Consider the following 14,230-nt stretch of genomic DNA (forward strand, 5'->3'; position numbering starts at 1 on the left):
TAAGCAGACGTGGGTAATACATCATTCGGCATTATTTATAATATCCGTTTAGACTAGCATAAAGCTTTGTTTACTGTTTGTTCATTTTTTTTGGTCACCGATGAATGTATCAATAGGTGAGGATTGTCTGCTTAAGCCTCGCGTCAGTAAAAGACGTAATTAATTTGTGAAATTTATTATTACCGGGGTTGAAATTATTCGGTTAACAGACGCTGATTTGAAAATTAACATATACTAGTACTTTTTTGGAATTAAATTCGAATATAAAAAAGATATTTGCAAATTGTATATGATCTTTAGGTTGGAATTTACAATTTGAAATTAGAAAAAAAAACCAATACAGGTTTCTCTTCCCAGGAACTATACAGGATAATAGTATTCAATAAAAGAGTGGTGGAAAGTAGCACTCCAGAAAAGAATCGTGCAAAATGTGATTTATTGTTGATAAAGTCTACTTATTTGTATTTTTGATATTTTGCTTAAAATGTTATAGTAAACAAAAGTTAACATGTGGTTTTTCATATAACCATTGTTCTTAAGAGATAAACATTATACGGAATGTACTATTGAATTGAGTGATATAACTCTGTAAATGACATAATAATACAATAAAACCGTTTACGTTTGGATTTTCAATTTGGATTATCTCCTAGGAGCAGCTTGGAATGAATATTCATAAATTTCATCATACAGACATATAAAGCAACTTAATAACAAGAATGAATATTTGTAGCCTTTTTATTTTATTATTATTTAATCTATTTTATTATTTATTACAGAATTTGCATGATTCTTACAAAGACTATTACTTAGGTATTTCAGAGCTAGTAGCAAATGTTCTGACTTCTTAAGATATCTTAATATATGTAACCGTTGCCTTAGATACAGGCTTTTAAACCAAGGTAGCTCGACAAAGTCTGCTACGAAGGCAGGGAGGCTTCCAAAGCGTTAGCCCGATAAAGTCCGCTGCACGAGTAGGGAACCCTTCCCTGCGGTAGCCCAATAAAGTACTCTGCTTGAGCAGATAAGTAGTCTCATACGCTTCCCAAAAAAAAATTGTATTCCGATATTCACATCTTATTGAAAATATTCTGTTTCTGGCAAACATATTAAAAATGGTGGATTTTCACAATGTCTTCAAATTAATTTTCTGTAGTTTTTACTTGTATATTATCATTTCATCTTGAACTTGACGTAATTTCCCCACAAAGTTATTGTCTACTAGTACTTGCTTTTGAGACGCATGGTTTAAATTTACAATCTTTTTCTTATTGCATTTACTTTTTCTCACTTATTTTTGTTCATATATTCTTTACTGTTTTGACTACTGATTCTGACTGGCTGGGTACAAGTTTATGCTATCCAATAAATATAAAAAATATAGGAAATAATGATCAGTAATGGAAGAGGAAGGTTTATCGCGCTATTAAACCTGGTTCAACCCACATTTCATTTTGAAATGCCTATACTTATCCTGGACCATAGCAGTGGTTTCCAAATGTCCGGTATTTACCCTGATATTGCAGGCGGTGTTGCCATAGATGTCACAACGGTACGAGTTCGAGTCCTGCGGAGGGAGCGACCAAAAATTTGCATCGCAAATTTGACAGTTCTAACATCGTTGGGAATTTTTCAGACCTTTCTATACGTTTGTGTATTTTCCCTGTATCAATTTGATCCGATGGAGCAGTGTCATAGATGTGGTGCTAATCCCGCAGTGGGATCGACCAAATTTGCAACCTTGCATCCATTCTAGAGTTTGGGTGTAGCTTAGGCTTGATGCATTGTTTATTTTTGATGGAAGACGATATCGTCACAGATTTGCACTTTTTTCCACTATTAAATATACAGAATTCCTTTATTGCGTAACATCCTAACAATTATAAGAAATGAGTGAAACTTTTGAAATTACATATGTCTTAATCTTCAGTTCCCGAAATAATTACTTGTTTCCTATTTTAGATACATAATGAAAGGAAAGTAACAGGTTATCAGGTATAGGGTATCATACAAACGCACGGATTGATATTGAAGAATTATATTACAGTCCTATATTGATCTAAGCCTTTGAAAAAAATACATAGTATATAGAATACAATTGATATTGCAAAGAATAAATACTAAATTCATATTATTCAATAAGGTATTTGCAATCATGTATTAGCAACACTTTCATTACTTAACGTCTATTTAAACAATATGTTGTAAAACGCTTCATATGCATTAAGAAAACATTTACTTACACTATAAAAAGCCGTAATATGAACTACCTCTGAAGTAAGCATTTTAAAAGCTTTCGTATTGTGAATTACAAGGTACCTATCTCCGACGGAGTTTTGTTTTAATCTTAACCTCATACCGTATTTGATTGTTTTGTGCTTTTAATTTTTGATTTGGATCCTATCTTATTTGAAGTTTATTTTTAATTATCTTTTTCCTTATTTTCCTTTGATTTCAAATGAAGTTTTTCTTCTATATGTTTGTCGATTCTTCTATCAAGCTTACAAATTCAATCCAATTATTCAGCAAATGCTATATAATATGTAGTGTGGTCAGTCATTAAACATATTTATTTTCTAAAATGTACAAGATACATATATTGTAACATTTTGGATGATTATGTAAAATTTTGTCAATATCCAACTTTCAAGAGTTTGTTAACGTACAGCTTCGAGATGAAACAATTTTAAATCTATATTATATATATATATAATATAAGTTTAATATATATATATATATCTATATATATATATATATATATATATATATATATATATATCTATATATGGACTTATTGCAGGCGGTGTTGCCATAGATGTCACAGCGGTACGAGTTCGAGTCCCGCGGAGGGAACGACCAAAAATTTGCTTCGCAAATTTGACAGTTCTAACATCGTTGGGAATTTTTCAGACCCTTCTATAAGTTTACGTTATCTTCCCTGTATCAATTTGATCCGATGGAGCAGTGTAGCGAATAGAGTCGTCACATTCTGAGACGTTGTATAATATTGATTTGTTGTGACATGCATCATTAAATTGATCCTCTATCCTACGTAATAACACCTAGATGAACTGTCCCGTACTACCATGCATCGTGTACTAAGTTACAGCCCTTGATTTTATCCTACGAGGAGGAATGACCCGGCCAGCGAAAGCTATATTTTATATAGCTTAGCTAGCCGAATGGTCTAGGGCGCTGGACTTAGTGCAGGCGGTGTTGCCATAGATGTCACAGCGGTACGAGTTCGAGTCCCGCGGAGGGATCGACCAAAAATTTGCTTCGAAAATTTGACAGTTCTAACATCGTTGGAAATTTTTCAGACCCTTATATATATAAAGAAAACAAAATAGCTGCCGATAAACCTGATACTAATGAACAGCAGTTGTAGATTTCTTGACCAAAACTACTTACCCCTTTGTGGTCACTTTGTAAAGTAACGACTCGCTTATTCCTATATTTTTCTTAAAGTGACAGATAATATAAGATTACTTGTTTGTATTTTCTAATAGCATGTCCTGCATAAAGGAGAGGAAATTAATGAAAAGGATGTAAATGATTTATTACTCAAGTCCAAATTTGATTTTCGACACAAGAAAAAAGGTACGACCTAATTTCGATGTAAAAAAAACCAATAATAGTCAATGTTTAATTACCAATACATATTACATATATACATGTATATTGAAAGTCTTGTCGTTACATTTGGACAATTGGTTAGTACCAGATCTATTGTTATTTATTTCATCTGCACATAAATATTTTTTTTTTGTTATGAGTGCTTTTGTGTTGCAGTGACACTGCAAATAAATGGACATAGACAAGACGAAAACTGGAACAAATTAACACAACAAAGAAACCAACATTTTTTGTAAAGCCCAAAGAACCCGAACATCTCAAATACTACCACAAATTTGGAATATATACAAGGCCAGGCACAAATCAAGGACAACCAGTCAATCAATTGAGAATAGCCATTTAATGTTGATTTAACCGATTGATTACTATTGATGCTTGGAAAAATGTGTTATAAGATATCTTTTATATTATCTGTAGATTTATAGTTAATGTTATCAGTGCTTTATCGATATGACATGCCACATGTCTCATCTTCCTTTTCAGGATATATTACGTTGCATTATAAAATTCCATCACAGTCATTATGTAACAGTGTTCATTTACAGGTAACATCTTGTTGTGTATAGTTTACTTTGTTGTTATCAGTATAGGTATGAGCTTGCTTGGTTCCATATTTTTTATAAAAAGAATTGATAAATAATCACAAACAAGTTTATTTTAGATTATGCAATCAGTTATCAAGACAAACTTCATGTCAAAATATTTCCGCATAAGTACTGTATGTTCCTAATGCAGAATATTTTAAAATAAAGATATTCCAGAAAAAAATCAAAAGGTACGTATAAGAGCATAGGTAGAAGTTTCGTCTATAGCATTTGTACCGAGTTACCATGACAACAATAGAAAAAAGTAATGACTGCAAAATTTCAAATAATTTTGAATATCCCCAATGAGTCAAATTGTCATGTAAAACCATGTACACTTGGATTAGTATAATGGCCATTACTAAAGTTTATGATGACCTGTGTTTGATTCCAACGGTTAAGTTAGTATTTTCTCCTTTCAAACTTAGAGTGAAGTTAAATTATTTGAATTCACAATAAGAAATCACTGGAGTACGCTTTCGTAATTTTGAGTACCATGAAATATTCTAATTTTATGACAACTACGTGGCAAAAAACAATCAGGGTCGGTAATTGGATGGAAGTACCAGTCGCAAGCATTACCAGTTTTTTTTTTTAACCATTTTGTCTTTTTCCTCTTGTATCATTTTATAAGTTTACAGGGAACCATAATAATTTCGTTTTAATCTCAGACTTGCATTCTAACCAAGTTAATTTATTAATTAATTTTAAATATTTTTCTTTGTTAATTGCCCATGTATTACTTTATACTCTCGATAATAAAAATGTTAACTGAACAAGAAGACATTGATTCTCTGTCAGAGTGGCTAACGGTCTTTAATTTTGAAACAAATGAAAGTTTTAAGTAGGTCAATGAGTGCCAAGGCTACATCACTTTTCAAAGACCCCGATGTAGCAAAAACATTGTCCACTATACATGACAAATATGTTGTCGTACCAGCAGACAAATCCCAAAACAACATTGTTTTTTGTCTGCAAAACGGTTTACATCCAATGTTTATTATCAGAGGTAGACGTAGAAAATAATAGCAGTGATAAGACCTATACTGCTACCACACTCTCCAAAGAACAGATTGTGGAAAACCATAAATCTGTGCTATCCTCTTTTGGCCTCTCTACCAAGGTCGATGATTGTGCGTTATGTACTGGATTCCTAAACTTCACAAGAATCCATACAAACAACGTTTCATAGCTGGATCACCAATCCTCTTTCAAAACTTTAAACTTCTATACTCACTCAGTCTGCGGTCCTTCCAAAACAAGTGTTACTCTCGTAGTGGTATTATTTTAATGTGGATCCTGAAAAATTCGAAAGATCTTTTGGAGACGTGTTTTTCAACAAACGGTTGGCATTCCAATGGGAACAAATTGTGCTCCTTTTTTTGCTGACCTATTCCTTCATTCTTTTGAGGCTGACTTTATAGTTGATTTGATCCGAAAGTAAGAATATCGTTTGGCTAGATCCTTCAATCTTAGTTTCCGCTATATAGATGACGTATTATCTTTAAACAATCCTAATTTCGGGGATTTGATACTTCGCATCTACCCCAAAAAAACTTAAGATAAAGGATACTACAGACACTGTAAGGTCAGCCTCATATCTTGACCTACACTTAGAAATCGATGGTAAAGGAAAACTATTTACCAAACTTTACGACAAACGTGATGACTTTTCATTCAGAATTGTCAACTTTCCTTTCATCTGTGGCAACATCCCTTCAGCACCTGCATATGGAGTATTCATATCACAACTCATACGTTATGCCAGAGCTTGACTAAACTACGCAGACTTTTTTGTATCGCGCTAGAACTCTAAAAAATAGGCTTCTGGAACAGGGTTATGTTGCTACAAGATTGAAGTCCACCACAGAAGTTTTATGGTCGTCATCATGAACTTGTGGATCGTTATGGTGTATCCATCTGCACCATGAAAACTGATTTATTCAACGGGTCATAGTTTTCTTTTCCTCGTTTGTCTACCCCGGACTTGACTTTTTATGAGCAACTCGGCGGGTTTTTCTAGAAAAGCAGAGGATGCTTACCCTACCGGTGCACCTGGCCCATGCTCCCAGTTTTTAGTGGAGTCCGAGTTGCTCATTTGCTTTTGTCACTTTGTATGTATGATTTTACTTACTTTATGTTCTTTGTTGTGTATGTCTGTTTTCCATGTCTGGTCTTTGTCCCTGGATTGCATTCTTTTGATTACCGCTATAACCTTGGTTCCCTTGATTACTCTTTAAAGGATATTGGTCTATAAACTTAAGCATAGTTTTAATTATTTCTAATTCTTTTTACAACAGACTGTTTTCTTATGGTATAACATTTTAGATGTATAACAAACATGTGCCTTATGAAATAGAAAGACTATTTCCGACCGCATGAAATTTAAATTCTTTTCAGTCTCTTTGTCCAAAGGTGGAGTTTATATATTATAGTAGATTATCTTCTCAATGTTCAAATGTATTGTTATACCCCCCTCACCACAAACAAAGCTTTGGGGGTATATAGGGAACACATGTTTGTCTCTGTCTTCCCGTCTGCCCCTCCGTCAACTACTCCTTAACAATTCAAGGGATTTAGAAAACAAATTATAGGCGGATTGGCCATTATATTATGATATGCATGAATGAATATAGTAACTGTCGGAGCACTCAGAAGGGATATAATCCATCTTTAAGGGTTTCATGCGTTACAACTCTGTGAGTGCAACTCCTCCTCAAGCGCAAATCTTCATAAGGTGGTTGGGAATCATATGTTTATGTGCATTAAGATATATAGTTACGGTCGGAAGTCTGCAAAGGGAGATAACTGGTAATACAGGTTATACATTAGCTGCATTTACAGCGAAGGTATTCGCTCAATTAGTTTGCTAATAGTATTTCTAGTGTTTAAATGTTTTATTTTTGTTTTGTTTTTTGTAGAAAAACTATAAAAGGAAAGGAATTTAAAATGAAGGTTCTTTTCCCTCTCCTACAATAGGTTTTTTTTTAAGAAAAAAAATTTTGATTTTAGATGTTTTAATTATTGTTATTTTATTACTATAAATAACCACGATTTTGATTAGTCGATATACACTAAAACAGCCTCTCTTCAGCTAATCGCCCCTCTTCTTACTTAACATTTATGGTCAGTCAACAACGATAGCTGAGCCGGCTAATCCGAGCGGCAGCAATGGACAAAAATAGTTTGCTACCTTAAACGGCGATGAAATAAAAGGTATCTTGACTGAAAAAAGGACTAGACTGGCTACTGATTCCCTTGTGCGTTTTTTTTTTTTTTTTTTTTTTGTCAGCGGTTATTGGAATTATTTACATTGTAAATCAAGGGATAGAGAACAGGGAAACCACAAACCAAAACAAACAACAACAAAGAGAAAAAAACACACACACACCCAGGAAGCAAACTAATCATTTGATCCGTGATCAAAGGAGGAATATCCAAAATGCCTACATTTGCACCTTGTATTGAATTTCACCGACCATGTTTCATTTAGAATGTATAGATTGACTAGTCGGTAAATGTAAGTTTCGGAACAGATTAATCATGAAATAAAACATTTTATTATAAATTGAAAGACTGGATTTCTCTTAATATCACGATTTATTGACCCTCGAGATCTATAACCACCTCGGCTGATGGCCTCGGTAATTATATGATCTCCCAGGTGGTGAAATAATGAAATTAACCTCATTCAAATTCATTTATTGTATAATGCGTTATTTTTTGAAAAGTTTATTAAGTGAAGAAAAGATATATATTGTTTTTCCAAGATTAATTAGTGAACTGTTAATCGTACAGGAGGCACGTTCGAGTCTGTACTATTCAATTTCTTTTACAAATAAACTCTCTAAATATAATTTGTTTTATTGACTTAGATATTCACCAAACAAATTTCTTATAACGCATTTCAACTTAAAAGGTTTGGGTCGAAGATTTTTATATAAAATTTTAATGCATGTGATATTTGAGCAAATATATAATTTTGATGATTTGTTTTCTGACGACGATCACTTTAAAAACCATGTGCATTTTACCCTATTAAGTGAATAAATGTTTACAAATTGAGCCATGGTCAAGTTAAGACACCGTGTAATTGTGTATTTCCAATGTTCAGTAAAAAAATCTCATACAAAACGAAGCAAACGTTCCCCACCCACAAAAAAAACAAAACAACATAAAACTATGTGTACCAGTTTAAACATAGAACACGTAAATTACTTATTTTTGTAAAACTAAGGAAAATTCTGTAATTGATAGGGGTAACATATGCGCTCTAGATATTTTGCTTTTTCTCACTTTTACAATATAGATGATATGACGTAAACCAGTAATATTTGAAACCTCGTTTGTTTTTCTAGGGTTAGAAACTGTAATGATATTTCTATTCAAAAAGTAAATTATCGATTACAAAACACTTTTTTAAAAAGTTTCAAATGATGTTATTTACTTCCTACAATGCAGTAGCATCATGCAATGTTTCATATATCATCTGTTAAACTGGGTTAAACGTGGTTTACCTCAGAAAAAATATTGATGATATCGGTATCGATCTACAATTGTTTCCATGATTCCCTTTACTTATCAACATATCATAACACAGACTTTATAGACTTCGTACGCTAGTACATAATTTGGATTGATTTAAGATATCCTTGTGTACATTTTAGTATAAAGTATTGCATTTTTTAGGATATGAGCGTCTTCTTTAAAATTTCTTTGTATTTAATTTATATTTCTGAATTACCACTTAAGGATGGTGTAGTGCATTTTATAAGTACTATCATTATTGTTAATAAAGAAAAAGATGTTCTTAAACTAATTTCATTTTAATTTCGTTTTTTTTATTTCGGTGTTCAAATGTTATCTAAAATAATAATTCTATCTAACTACGTATCTCAAATATCTTAAAGAGAATATTTCTTTCTTCAAATGATAAATCTCCTGTCTTTGATAATATCATATAAAAGTAAAGGGCTAAAACAGAAGGTTTAAGAACATACACATTTTACATTCAATTCCATTCAGAATTTTCTTTTCAAAAGTCAAAGAAAAAAATTTAAAAAGCAGGGTAAATCTTTAATTTATTTTTTTTCTAAGTTATTTTAATGACACATTGATTTCGAAGCATATTATCAGGGAAAAAAACGTCAAATAGTTTCCAGTAGATTCTGTATGAATGACGAATGGGTATGACATGGGTCTATTATAAAATGACTACTTTGACTAGCCAAGGACGAGAACCTTTCGAATAAACAAGTAAACAAGAGAGGACACATGTCCTGCTAAATCGTTTTTAATCATATAATCAATAATGAAGCAAGTTCGCATTGCGCGAGGGAAACCACGTATTCTGAGAAAAATCGAAGTATGCCACCTTTATTTACCGACAAACGGCCATTTATAAATATCTACGTCAATTTTCAACATTTTTTTTTCAACTTGATGATATCGTTGTTTACCGTAGTTTATCTACGATCAAAGATCAGATCACTAGGTAACAGATTGGACCGTAATTGAATTACCCCAAAATCAATCTTAAAGTAATTTTGAACCCAAAATATAGATTCTTTTTTGCTTTTTAAGTGTTTTCCAACTTCAAGTGTTCTTTAATGGTCATCATATGCGTGCGGTTCAAGCTGATGCACTAGGATGTACATACAAAACTTTTGCCCTTCCTTTTCTGGTTGTTACAGTGTTTAACCCATGTTTTTTTTCTTAATCGTTTCACCTCACAGAAAATGTTCATCATTTGAGAACTCCTGATTCTATTTTGGTTTACAATTTCAAAACTGTTTTTGAAAATAAGTGAACCTTATACATGTACGCATTGTTTCATGTAGGACCATAAGAACTGTTTATTTCTGTGATTATTTTGAAGTTATTTACCTATATGAGTGAGAAGGTCAAGAAACGGGGACAGTTTTCCCAGGATTTTGACCACAAGTATAGTCATGTTTAATATGTTTGAATGTCCCAAATTTGCTTTAAACCTGTATAAGAAACCTACATTGGTACACCAAAGTTTAAAGAATTTCGATTGACGAAAAGCACAAAAATTAACAACAAAAACTGTCGAAAATGAACTTTCGACTATTTCTCTCTAAGTTGAACCTAAAGTCGACTAACGATCTTATTTTCTGTGTTATTAGTAATGTTATCAAATTTAATGTTAATAAATTTAAAGTTGTCATGTGAACGTTTCATGAAAACTTTATTTGCGAATATTCTGGGATTATCTTGTCCATGCTCCAAGTTTTTAGTGGAGTCCGAATTGCTCATTTGCTTTTGTTACTTTGTATGTATGATTTTAGTTACTATATGTTCTTTGTTGTGTATGTCTGATTTCCATGTCTGGTCTTTGTCCCTGGATTACATTCTTTTGATTACCGCTATAACCTTGTTTCCCTTGATTATTCTTGAAGAAAAGACAATCTTTGAAAATACTGAGTTTATAATTGTTTTAACTGAATGTGTGTCTTATCCTGGTTAGAACTCAGCGGCATACACAAAAGCTACTCCGATAGTGTTATAACGCTATTAATTCAACATTTCTTGGCCGTCACCTCGATCTGATTGGCCACTCTGGAGTATAACATTACAATACAGACTGTCTCAAACTGTCATATATGATCTCCTCCTAACCTTCAACGTGCAAAACGGCCCATGTATTGCAAGGGTAATGAATGGATCCAATATTCGAGCGGAAATAAATATAATATATAATCCAAGGAAATAAACTAGACAGGGAAAATAGACATAAACAACAAAAAGCTTTAAGTTACCAAAAACGACTTGTATAAAGAAATAAAAATAATGAGCAACTCTGAATCAATAGGAGCATGGACCAGGTGCGCCTGTAGGGTAAACATCCTCTGCTTTTCTAGAAACACCAACCGAGTTCCTCATAAAACGTCACGTCCCCGGTAGACAAAAGAGAAAAGAAAAACTGTGACGTGGTGAACCAGTGGTTTCCGTTTTGCAGGCGGTACACCATATCGATCCACGAGTTCATGATGACGACCATAAAACGTCTGTAGTAATGACTTCAATCTTGTAGTAACATAACCCACGTAGTTCAGACCAGCTCTCTCTGGTAAAATGTTTGAGTTGTTTAAGGAGCAAATTTATCTCCCTTTTATTTTCTTTTATTTAGTTGGTTTTGTTGTTTTCGTTTCTTTATTTAATTTTTTTAGTTACTTTGTGGTGTGGCTAACTTGTTTTCACCGTTGGTTTTTGCTGGCTAATTAGTCACTTTGACATCCCTACTTCGACTTTCTAAGTAAACGTAGAATGGAGGCAAAGCAAAAATGTAAATCGAAAGATCAAAAGAAAATTTATTGTAACATAAAAACTTTTGAGCCTCTGTCAGATGCACCGAAAGGGCATATGTTCTCCTTTTTGTGAAAACACACATGGGGATTAATATGCAGATGAAAACAAAATGTGTCGTGATGTTTATAGACGCAACATAATTTTCGACAGACTTTTTATCAAAATTTAAAGGTAGACTGTTTCGTATATCATTTTTTATCAATTAGTATTATTTCATCTAAATATTCAAACATTATAATTTAAATATCAACTACAAATCTTTACAAAATTGAAAGCAAGATTGAACGGACATACTATTTCTTAAGTAGTAGTCTTAGTAAGAATCATACAAATTATGTAAGAGTAATCAAGGGAACCAAGGTTATAGCGGTAATCAAAAGAATGTAATCCAGGGACAAAGACCAGACATGGAAAACAGACATACACAACAAAGAACATAAAGTAACTAAAATCATACATACAAAGTAACAAAAGCAAATGAGCAACTCGGTAATATGCGATACACCCCAAAAAGGCTACACATTTTTATTTTTAGTTTAAAGTTACTTTATAGGTCTATATGATGATTTATAATTATTCATTTCAATCTGCCTGTTATTAGGAGAGAATGCACATTGAAAATCCTACAGTTGTTGCATTTATTAAAAAGGCTAGAAGGAATATTGCCCTGTTATTTTTAAACTAGCCGCCGAATCAGTCATACCAAATCCAATGAAATATAGGAAAAACCGCTACATAAGATCCCTCTATGACATCATATATTATTACGATTATAGATTATCCCATAAATTTTTGACTTAAGGTTAACAAGCACGTACATCTGAGTTTATTGCCTGTTGGTATTGGCAAATTATTTAACTTGTATGGGAAAATCGTTTTCTTGTGAATGAAGTCAAAGAAAATGGACAATCCATGACATGTGTCTTTTACATTCCTTAGACATAATATATTGATATTGCAACTGATGCTAACACAGAAACCATTTCTAATTGAGGGGATATCAATTTTTATACAGTGTTTTTTTGGTATTTGTAAGTTGTGCTCACCTGTTAAAATTGAGAGAACGAATAATTGCAGGAAATTTTGCGAGATTTATTTTATATTCTAATGTGTCTTTTTTCGACATGACAAACGACATGCATATGTCAAATATATTCTACCTGTTTCATTTGAATTTCCGTTCAACTAGACAATGTTTTGCAAGAAAAAGAAAATTCCGAGATGAAATTTGATGCATCTCTCTGTAAGGTGATAGACAATTGCGTTTTGTTTGATTTAACATATTTATAAGAAAAAAATCCAACTTTCCAAAGCTAAATTCTTAAAACAACGGATAAACTAACTAGCTGTTTTAAATGATTGCGTAGGAAATAAAATTCCTGGAACGGCAATATTATCCCTTTTACAACCACCACTTCTAAGAAAAAAGTGTCTTTTTTTATTTTTTTATACATAAAATTCGATAGTTGTCTATGATTTAAAGAACCTTTATTCTTAGAAGCATCACGTCAGTATTAGGAAATTATAATATTGGTGAGTAGACTTACTTAATTAATTGGACTAAATTTGTTTATTCTTTGTAAATCAAAATGATGCACATACAGGTGGCCCAAATATAAATAGAGGTGTAGTTGATTATTCTATTCGACCAGTATATAGTGTAAACGGTGTCATTTATGGTTTTAATGACACGATTTGAAGTTTTATTGTTTATCGAATATTTTGGATGATTTAACAGAGTTTTCTATCATTAAACTGTGTTTTATGCCTATTTATTATCTCAGTTTTTTATTTCAATAGGAAAATTATAAATCAACCTTTTTAACCTTGTTCGTCTTGTAAACTTATTTTATATTCTATCGGTTTTTGTTAGAAGAGATACATATTGTGTTATAAAAGGACATAATATTTTGCTTATTATCGTTACAAATTTGCAGTATTTTGAATTAAAAAGGAGACGCAAATTGTTTTTACTGGATCTGCATATTACCAAAATATTTCAAGCGTGCAATTAACTCTTATTCAGAAAACTGTTGTTTTTATTGGATTTACACATTACCAAAATACTTCAAGCAATTCATTCTAAATCAAGAAATTATTCTTTTAGGATACCCATAGTGGAAATTTTGTATTTTGCAGTTAAATAGATTCTGGTACAGTTATATATTTGGGATCATTCAAACGTAACAATCATTTTTTAAAATGAAATGACAGTGTTTTAGTCTAAACATGCACGTATTATGGATTATGACCAATGTAACAAATAGTGATAAAATAGATATTACCTGTCGGTCGGAATGAAATTTGATCCCAGTAATTATCCCCGATAAAACACTTCGAGGGGAATTTGACAGACTGCTTATTGGGCGATGATTAACTTTATTATATACAGGAATTGACAAAATCAAACAACAGCTTGCAGTAATCTTTACATATTCTTTTGCTCATCTTTACTGTGATGGAATGAGATTTATCTTCGTAGATAGGAGGAGCTTATTTCATTGACATGGGTTATTCCAGTGTAAACACTAAATAACCATTGAATTCTCTTTATATGTTTTTATTCATTTGACTTCTAGATATCAGCGAAAACAAAAAAAAAGGAATTTGTTTTTCAATGTAGGAGTGTCATTTTGCAGCATGTGCACAACTATCTATAAAATCTTGGAAAATTAAAT

General features: G+C 32.2%; 1 protein-coding gene across 2 annotated transcripts in view; it reads right to left on the reverse strand.

The window, feature by feature from the left end:
- Positions 1-13,942, reverse strand: part of LOC148612376 (uncharacterized) — a 76,099-nt gene extending 62,157 nt beyond the window's left edge. For both annotated transcript variants that reach the window (XM_088593743.1, XM_088593745.1), the window contains exon 1: positions 13,838-13,942. The gene's annotated coding sequence lies outside the window, so the exon portion shown is untranslated. The remainder of the gene's footprint in view (positions 1-13,837) is intronic.
- Between the last annotated feature and the right edge of the window lie 288 nt (positions 13,943-14,230).

This window comes from Perna viridis, chromosome 7 (assembly GCF_037379345.1).
Source record: "Perna viridis isolate PV_CMFRI_1.1 ecotype Kerala chromosome 7, ASM3737934v1, whole genome shotgun sequence".
Classification (NCBI taxonomy): Eukaryota; Metazoa; Mollusca; class Bivalvia; order Mytilida; family Mytilidae; genus Perna; species Perna viridis.